Genomic DNA, 10,545 nt, shown 5'->3' with positions numbered 1-10,545 from the left:
TAACAAACAACGACAATGTGGCCTACAGAGACTAACTGGATATTTTAAATTCGCATATAACTTGTGCTATCGAGCAAGTTATTTTGTGTAGGTAATAATTATGGCTGCCGACCGAACATGTCACGCTTATAAATAAATTCTATACAAAATAACAATAAACAAATACAGTTTAGCTTATTCGTATAACCAAGCAGTCGTCTCAAATATTATAGACATAACCGAATAACTAGCTTCTCTAGAAATGTAAGTCCCCATCGACAACATTCTTTTTTTACAACGAAGAGATATAACATGAGTTACAAACGAAATAATATTACCAAAGTTGACGGAGTTATTTGACAATAAGTAAGCCCTGCTGCAAAGATTTTTAAGTAACTACCATGAGTTTATTATATGTTTCTCGATATCGTATCGAGAACGTCTCGGAAAAGCCCGAAGTCGGCGGACCTAAGCTGCGCCTTGGGCGCCCTCACACTTAAAAGAGTCGAGCGGTGCCGGACGTACGCTGTACTAAGCCAGGCGCTTTCGGCGCCCTCATACTACTCACGCAGCCCAGAGCAACACTTTCTCCCCGGGATGTCCCTCCGGGATATGGCGGCGTCCGATTTGCGGATAAAATAGAGGTTCCCTCTAAATTCCCAATCTTTCAACAAAAAAAAAAAAAAAGAGCAACATTTTATGGAGAATGTAAACAGCGCCTCCAAATAGTTGCTTACTAGACTGAATAGTGCGTGGAGTCCCTTTGCAAGGAAGCAGTGACACTTCGTAATGTGAAAATGAAAATAGGAAGGGGTATATCAAAATTCGAGTTGGTAACACTGAGAGTTAAAAAAGTTTAACGTTGTCATCATCATCATCGTCCTCCTTGCGTTATCCCGGCATTTGCCACGGCTCATTCCCATGAGCCTGGGGTCCGCTTTGACAACTAATCCCAAGATTTGGGAAGTTTAACATTGTCAATGAGCGTTATTTTCATTTCAAAATTTTAATTTCATTTCAAAAACTACGTACCCTTTCCGTGACGTGCAGAATATCGAGTATTACAAAACAAATGGTAGCCACAAAGGTTCTGACACGGCAGTCAATACTTCGGATATTTGAACATCTCAAGGACTACTGGGACTAATAAACCTTATTCAGCTTTTTGCTTCTGGGGCTCCAACTCTTCAGGATTCTCATCCATGCTGACGGCCGAGTCTGTTCGCGACTTGTCCACCGGGTATAACCTAAAAATAAAACGCGGTGTTAAGTAAAACTTGACTACATTACTGCCAAACCTAAGAACGAGTTTACAAGATTTTTTTTAGGAAGTTGTCTCTTAATAGCCTAGGAACCATCCGGTCTTGCTACTACTGGGAAAATAACTTAATTCTATAACAGTACTTTTTATGTCACCAAAAATTAAGTTTGGTAATTTGAAATAGTTTTTTTAGTTAAGCTACCAAAATTTGTGACAAAAAACGTATAATAGAATAAAAAAAATATTATTTTAATTCACTAAAAATCAGGCGAAAATGGAATCAGGACTTTTGTTTTAAATTCGACTACTTTAATTTATGACCTTTATAACACATTAAGAAACCACCTATTTTTGTGAATGATACTTCGTAGTAGCAAAAAGCGGACTAATTAAATCAGTTATGCACAAGCAATAAAAGGACAAGTGAAGTTATGGTTGTTTTGTATATACACTATGTGTTGAAACACTATGAAAACTGAAACCACCCCAAAAACAAGACGGATGTTCAATATTTTACTAGCTCGGAATAACATTCACGGCAAAAATTACATAAGCAAAAAAATTGGAACAGACTTTTCGTTAGGATCATAATAAAGAAGAATAAAAATTAATCCACCTTTAAATGCTCGCCAAGAAGCGCTAAAACCACATACGTACGTACTGAAATAAGTATTTTCATATTCTTCTTACCTACAAACTCTCTACCATTGACGATGTAATTTCCTGCATTATTTCAAAAGTGACTCATGTGTTCAACCGCATTTTCATTACATCATGGTATAATAATATATTTCGTCGCCACTACTATCGCTTAAATAGCTCAGGTTGTACTAGTACGTAAGATGACGGACGGTCCTGATGTCGTGGGTTCTATCCCCGGCAGTCGAAATAAACTTTTTTTGGTTTTTATTTTTATTTTATTTTTCTTTTACCGCCTTTTTACCCCCTTTATTTAAAATATTGTTTTTTTTTGTTGTATATAACATTTTATTTAATGCTGTGAGTAATTTAGGTACAGCCAAGATATTTAATTCCCTAGCCATTTTAAAATGTTATTAGACACATGTAATGCAATAAGGTCGAAAACTGTATTTCAGTATTAGTATTGATTGAAGGTAACCTAAGGTTCAATATCGTACAGCAAACTGTCATCATAAGAGCTAGCTTGATTACGACGTTGCTTTGAAATATTCGCGAACTGTATAATTTTCTGTTTTAGCATGATAAACTGAAAGATATTCACAGCCAAACCTGCCACTAAATAAAAAACACGTTTTAATATTTCTTATAACATTCTAATATTTTTTCCATACTGGGTAAATTGAACCTTATCACCGGCCTAGAAAGGCGTCCGTATCAGACTACGAAAAACGGTCCACACGAGAAAGCAAAGTTGGAGCTGGTGTCTCACTCGCACATGTGGCCAGTCTAGTTTAATTTATAAATCTCTTATGATGACAGTTTTCTGTACAATATTGAACCTTAGGTGGTTGGGAAATAAAGTTCCTTGATTGTACCTTCACTTATTTTTTAGTCTTCTTTTCTACATGAATCCGATAAAGGTTATTAAGGTCCCAATCAGATTGTGTACAGTCACAAGCTCTAATTAAGGACCCACGCAAGGTTGAATATCGTGTAGTGTACAAACACTCATTTTAACGCTGTCAATGTCATAATGTTTACCATACATCAATACCATCAACAATCTTACGTTTCGTTCTTCATAATAAACTATTTCTTGACTGACACGCACTGACATGAAATATGTCGAAAAACGTAATGATAGTTTTTTCCAAAGAGGTTATTATTTAATGGATCGATTATAATATATGACATTTTGAGGTAGCCTAGCGGTAAGTACGTGCGACTTTCGTTCCGGAGGTCGCGGGTTCGAACCCCGGCTCGCACCAATGAGTTTTTCGGAATTTATGTGCGAAATGTCATTTGATATTTGCCAGTCGCTTTTCGGTGAAGGAAAACATCGTGAAGAAATTGGACAAATTCCAATAAGATCTAGTTTACCCTTCGGGTTGGAAGGTCAGATGGCAGTCGCTTTCGAAAACACTAGTGCCTTCGCCAAATCTTGGGATTCGTTTTCAAAGCGGACCCCAGGCTCCCATGAGCCGTGACAGATAGGCCTCCATTAGAACCTTATAGTTTGTAAGAAATCTGACATTTTAAAATCACCGAAATTATGTATGGGCACTGTAATCAATTGGCACCACCGAATTCAATTTTTTACACATTATTCCACATTTTCATCTTTATGTATAACTTACGAGGGGCGTTCAATAAGTAATGATAATGAGTATTAAAACAAAAGAATGTAAGTATTCTTATATTTTTATAATTAAAAGTAACTCTTTTGTGATTTATTTACATATTCAATTTTTTCAATTATTATTTTTTTGCCCCCTTTAAAAATTAAAATCTTAACGATAGTCTAAATACCATGTCAGTAAGCACTTCACTTCATTATACTTCAGAGTAGCGATTATTTTACAATTTTATTTAAAGGTCGGGTATAAAATATTAATGATCCTTATATTACCTTCAATATTAGGTATGTCACTTGTAGCTTTAAATACACTAACTTGAGCAGCACCCTTGGCAATTTGCGGGTTCGGCCCTGTCGACTGTCATTTTGAAGGCCAAAAACATTATTATTTGTTTGTTTAAAATGTTCTTATTGTAACTAATCGTTTTTTTAATATTAAAATGATTGTATGTTCTTCTTTAATACTAACGTAATTTTGTTTCCAACCTATATTCTCAATTTTCGTGATAATATGTAAAAATCGTGAACATGACCCAAAACGGCACCTAGAGTTTTTTTGGATACCATACCGTTGTTACTAACAAAGGATAAACCCAGCTTTAATTTAAAGTATGATTATTTTTGATATTCATGTCAGAAATGAACTCACGACATGTCAAATATTCATGAAAACATGCTCTTATTTTACTGAAAATTTTCATTCCCCACCTTGTATCAATTATTTACATATCAAAGAAAAACAAATGAAAGTAGTAAAAATTTGAATTATGCAATTTCACTTTAAAGAGTACTGCTACATGGACAAGTTAAGAAAAATTAAATCAAGATACAGGAACATATCCATTCTCATTACTTTTTGAACGTCCCTCGTATTATTCAATTTATTGATATTTTTCATTTTAATTCGATGACAGGTGATGTACAAAGGCTCATAATCGCGCAATTTTACTAATTTTGACATGTTAATAGACTAGTCATTATAGACGACCGGTCTGGCGCAGTTGGTAGTGACCCTGCCTGCTGCGCCGCGGTCCCGGGTTCGAATCCCGGTAAGGGCATTTATTTGTGTGATGAGCACAGATATTTGTTCCTCAGTCATGGATGTTTTATATGTATTTAAGTATTTATATATTATATATATCGTTGTCTGGAGTACCCACAACACAAGCCTTCTTGAGCTTACCGTGGGACTCAGTCAATCTGTGTAAGAATGTCCTATAATATTTATTTATTTATAATATTTATTATGTCCTATAATATTTATTATCGAGTAGTGAATTTTGTACCCATAGTATGGCTTAATTTGCTTACAAACATAGTTTTATGTTTTTACAAAGTATATCCTACTATTTAAGTATTAAATGTTAGAAAATAATGCACAATAAACTAGTTTACAACGTGGCAATCGAAGTCGGTGGTCACTTTTTTTGATATCGGTGGTCAAAAAATCCACCGAAACCACGAAAATCAACTCCACTGATATCAAATTTTATCGCTTTTTTGGAGATAACTGCAATAGCATGCATGATACAGAGGAGATGTCATAATGACGTAATAACATACGTTCAAGGATTTATTAGTACCTTACATAACGACAAATGCACTAAAACTGTGGGAGTAAATTGAACCACCGAATCTTAAAAAACATGGGACCAAACCCACCGAATGACTGCGAGAAACCTTTAAAAAGTCCCCTTTATAAAACGGTACTGCATCTCCTCTACATTGAATGGTTAAAACATAGTTAAAACTTACTATATTTGTGCCACTATGTCCCTGATCTACTAATTTGTAAGAGTACTGTCTTGTTTAGCAAATGACACCGAAATCAATCACTAGCCCGATCGAGACACATCGTAAATTTGTCTTTACTCGATGAGTTTAGCTAACATATTATTTTTATATAAAAAATATGATAGGTAAACTAATACTTTATGCGTGAATATCTATAACAACTGCGATCAACAACTCCATCTTGAGTTATGATTTTTTGTTTTGCAAATTCTGGGTGCGGGACACGTCCACCGAAGGTAATTTTTCGCATTTAATATTTTATTACTTATATTATACAAATAATAAATAAATAATTTGATAGTGTACCAAACAGAACAGAGGCTAAAGATTATGCCTGAATTAATTCAGATTTTTAGAACAGTCCGTTCTGCCGTTTTTTGCCCCGGACACGTAAAAACGCGCCTCCTGAGAACTGCCCAGGTGTCAGGGTTTTGAATCCCGGCCAGAAATGAGGTTTTTGTTTCTTGCCTTTTTTGTTGTTTTTGTATTTATAAGAGTTTTTTTTTATCTATGCGAGCGAGCGAAGCTCGGTCGCCTAGATATTTAAATATTAATTTCAAAATCAATACCGTGGAATTATGTTTTCTCGATTTCCCAAAAAAGTGGAAATAATTTTGAGCCCTTTTGAAAAGACGCTCCTCAGTTGTATTATTTATTTACACATGTCATAATTTTTATTTAAATTTTATTCAATTAATTAAAAGTTCAAACAATAAATCCTTAATTACTAACAATTACACAAAATTCTACCAACTAAATAAATTAAAAATTACAAATAATACTAGGAATAACCTAACCTACTTACTAACTAAATCCACTCCGAGTCCCTCCCGACGCAAAGGAGCCCAACACGATCGCCGCGTTGCCACGTTGAACCGCGATGGACAACCTTTGCAACAGGAACGACCCGGAGCGAGGGTCGTGACCACGCTCGCACAGCCTCCCGCCCAATTCCCCAATAAAAGCTTTGGCCTCTGCGTACCAGCAGCCAGTGGTCTCCACGGCAAGAGGGACAAACACATAGTTAGAGAGGACCGCGTACTTTTCCCGCTTTCGAGCCGCCGCCGCTTCAGCATGTCATAATTAATTCCAGACTTGAGAAGTCTAGAGGAATGGAAACGGACCATGACGATCCCCATCTATCTCAGGAGGTTCATGCGAAGTTGACTGATTTGGTGAAGGCGGCTACTCCTGATGAGCTGAAAACGGATATGGCTGGCAAGTTTCACTGCATTCCTGTTTACTAATGTGCAAGTGGCGGAAACTTTCCGAAAAAAATTAAGTTCTGGAAAATTTAATGAAAGCGTTAAAATTTGAGTACCTATTATAATTATTTATAGCACATAGAAATAAAAAAAATCATTTACGTTTTCAGAAACATTGGATATTTCTTCCAAATATCTTTCACAGAACGCTGTGGATGAGGGTGAGTCGTTGCTTCATATTATAAAGTTATAAGGCCATTAATTGGGGCCTAACCTAAGGGCTTTCAATACGGAGGTCGCGGGTTCAAATCCTGGTTCGTATCAATGAGTTTTTCGGAACTTATGTACGGAATATAATTTGATATTTACTACACTAGCTTTTCGGTGAAGGAAATCATCTTGAGGAAACTTGCAACATCTGCGAAAAAATTCGTAGGTGTATGTAAAGTCCCCAATCCGCATTGGTCTAGCGTTGGGACTATAGCCCGAGCCCTCTCACGCGTGAGAAGAGGCCTGTGCCCAGCAGTGGGACGTATATAGTCTTAATTATTTATTTTATTATTATAAAGCCATTGATAAAATATAATTCTCACTTGTTCAACTAAATTGACAGTGGAACGAGGACCTGCATTTGACATATTGATTAAGAAGCTGGAAGCTGAAGGGTCTCAGGAGTTCACACCACAATACGATGTCTTAAAAACCAATTTCATCGCTGCATATGTGTTAGTATCTTTTTAAAATCGCCGATTATTGATTACACATAAATATGGAAAAACATACTCGATCAGACTGTAATTTCGTGTAAATTTATTGTTATTAATTAAGTACCATTGTCTGTCTAATCAAATCTTTCAAGTTAAATTTGACCCACTTCCCGGTTTCCAATTGAGCTGATCTGATGATGAAGCAGAAAGGTAATAGGAACTCTGTAATGAAATGTCGTATCCGCATCGAGTAAGGGTTTTTTTAAACGTTTCTGAGAGCTGTAGATGACTGTTGAAAGAAAAGCACCGTCGGTGATAAAATCTTGTGGCAAAAATGAAATTTTCCGGAAAAACTTAATTCAGACTAAAATCAGCGCCAGGGCTATGCAGCATCACCCCGGATCCCGAAGCCGCTCCAGTGTTCGTGAAGGCTTTGCACGCTGTAGCTGACAGCGCTTGCCCTCCTAATTTGAAGCAGGATATGGATGGTACAAAAATACGATAACAATTTGGTATCGATTTTAGTTAGATGGAAAAAAAAATTGTATCATATATTTTTAACTTTGAACGCCAAGAACCACAGTGGTCGTATGCCGTCGTGACCACCATGCCACAGTATAATAAAGAGTACTATCGTACAGTATGGCCACTCCCGCTCCCCGCTGAAATCGCCGCCCACCCCCTCTCGGTTACCTGACAGTTACCGCCTGTCAAAAACGCGATCAGTCGACCTGTCATATGTCACTCATACAAGCATGGTACGCGTTCACCTACACGAGCTTAGACTGTGTGCTAGGAACGCGCCTCTTTCATATATTTGATCGCCAGTGTCCGAGGTGTGACCATGCCAATAATCTCTAAAATGGCTATGGCGGTCGCTATCAAAACAATACAATTGTCCTGCTGACAGATAAGGTTTATATTCGTCATTTACTAGTAGCGCTATTGGCATGTAGGCCACAGTTTGTCATAGTCATTAGGACTTTATTCATGAACAATAGAGCTTTTGACACGAGAAGCTAAGCGTTAAATAAGGCTAATAATCTGAATTAAGCTGGTTATCAGTATCACGAAAACATTTTTAAACTATCTTTACTAATATCGTCTTCGGTTACCGCGATAGTTACTCATGAAATAAAACTATGGAAACGAATTAAATCGCGTATTTTTTTTTTTTTTTTTTTTATGAAATAGGCAGCAAACGAGCAGACGAGCCGCCTGATGGTAAGCAGTCATCGCCGCCCATGGACATAAGCAACATCATGGGAGCCACTTATGCGTTTCCGACCTTTGAGAACCCTAAATACCTGCTTCTTGAAGAACCCCATGTCATAGCGCAAGGGAAACACCTCAGAAGGTAGCTCATTCCACAACTTGCACGTTCTAGGCAAAAACGAGCGGGAGGCCCGTTTGTTCTTGGTTTGCCACGTGTCGAGAAAGTGAGGATGAACTTTGTTTCTTTGGCGGGAGGTGCGGTGATAAAAGCGCGACGGTGGCACCAAGTCAAAGAGTTCATCAGAACATTCCCCGTTGTACAGACGGTAGAACAAGCACAGAGAGCCAACATCTCTCCGAAGGCTAAGAGGATCTAAACCGGCTGTGAGATCGGGATCGCCAACAATACGAATTGCCCGACGTTGGATAGAGTCAAGTGGAAGAAGTTGGTATTTCGGTGCTCCTGACCAGAGATGAGAACAGTACTCCATATGCGGTCGAACCTGTGCTTTGTATAGCAAAAGCCGGTGACCCGATGTGAAGCACTGTTTCGCTCTGTTGAGCACCCCGAGCTTCTTAGAGGCCAGTTTGGCCTTGAGTTCCAAATGACCCCGAAACTGGACCTCCTTTGTAATGTCGACACCGAGTATCCCGATACTCTTAGAGATAGTAAGGGGAATGTCCTGGAATTTAGGCGCTATGTCGAATGGGGTTTTCTTTGCGGAAAACGCGCAAACTTGTGTCTTACTGGGGTTAAACTCAACGAGGTTACGTTTACCCCACTCGGATACCTGCTGAAGAGAGGCCTCGATTTCAGACACAAGTTGCATTCTACATTCCGAAACCTGCTCACGAGAGGCATTTGCACGACCTGTGTATTGGCTATCACCAGTGCTGTCATCCGCATAACAATGGATATTGCTAGCTAGTAGCATATCATTGATATGAAGGATGAACAGGGTCGGCGATAGGACAGATCCTTGGGGTACACCAGCGTTAATGGGCCGGAGATCCGAGCATTGACCGTCGATGACAACTGAAATGCTCCGCCCAGATAAAAAGCTAGCGACCCACGTGCAAAGCCCTTCTGGAAGCCCGTACGAGGGAAGCTTGGAAAGAAGCGCCTTATGCCAAACTCTATCAAAAGCCTTAGCGATATCTAGGCTAACTGCCAGAGCTTCTCCCTTGCTTTCAATGGCGGTGGCCCAACGATGAGTCAAGTATACCAGAAGATCACCAGCGCCTCGGCCATGGCGGAAGCCGTATTGCCGGTCACTTATAAGCTGGTGGTCTTCAAGGTACGCTAAGAGCTGGCTGTTAACCACGCGCTCCATTACCTTGGAGAGAAGGGAGGTTATTGCAATAGGCCGATAGTTGGATGGGTTTGTGCGATCACCCTTCTTTGGGATTGGATGGACCCAAGCAGTTTTCCAGGATGACGGGCATTTGCCTGAGCTGTAGGAAAGAGAGAAAAGGCGCGTTAAAACCGGAGTTAGCTCTGGAGCGCACGTTCTCAGCACAATAGCCGGTATACCGTCAGGCCCATTGGACTTATTGACATCGAGGGCAAGAAGTGCTCGCCTAACTACACCTTGAGTGAAGCGAACCTCGGGCATGGATGCCTCACACCGCGGGATGCTGGGTGGTGTGCTACCCCCGTCGTCAAGCGTAGAGTTTGACGCAAAAAGAGAACACATAAGATCCGCTTTCTCTTTTGTGGAATGTGCCAATGAGTCGTCGGGTTTGTGAAGAGAAGGTAGCGAGACCTTACAAAAGTTCCCCTGAACAGCTTTGGCGAGAGACCAGAAATACGAGTCCCAGCGGGCTGACTAACCAGTCTCTCGCCAATTCTGCAGGTGTGTTGGAACTTAGCTGCAGCAATACGCTTCTTGCAGGACCTGGAAGCAGCGTTGTAACGCTTCTTCATTTCGGAGGTATTCGGATCGTTGACTCTACTGGCGTCTACCCAGGCCCGGTAGGCTTCGCACTTAGATTTACGGACTTCGGCGCAAGACCTACCGAACCAAGGCTGAGATCGACCACCGACACGAACTGAGGAGCTCGGAATGAAGCATTCCATGCCCTGTAAAATCGTGTCAGCTACGA

General features: G+C 39.4%; 1 long non-coding RNA gene across 1 annotated transcript; it reads left to right on the top strand.

Moving 5' to 3' along the window:
* Positions 1–6,686: 6,686 nt before the first annotated feature.
* On the top strand, positions 6,687–7,743 carry LOC125225612. Its single transcript, XR_007176999.1, has 3 exons — positions 6,687–6,738; positions 7,131–7,242; positions 7,588–7,743. It is a non-coding gene; the product is annotated as an uncharacterized LOC125225612 (long non-coding RNA).
* The last annotated feature ends 2,802 nt before the right edge of the window (positions 7,744–10,545 follow it).

This window comes from Leguminivora glycinivorella, chromosome 4 (assembly GCF_023078275.1).
Source record: "Leguminivora glycinivorella isolate SPB_JAAS2020 chromosome 4, LegGlyc_1.1, whole genome shotgun sequence".
Classification (NCBI taxonomy): Eukaryota; Metazoa; Arthropoda; class Insecta; order Lepidoptera; family Tortricidae; genus Leguminivora; species Leguminivora glycinivorella.
Note: the sequence above shows the minus strand (reverse complement) of the source record. Positions and strands in the feature narration are given on the sequence as shown.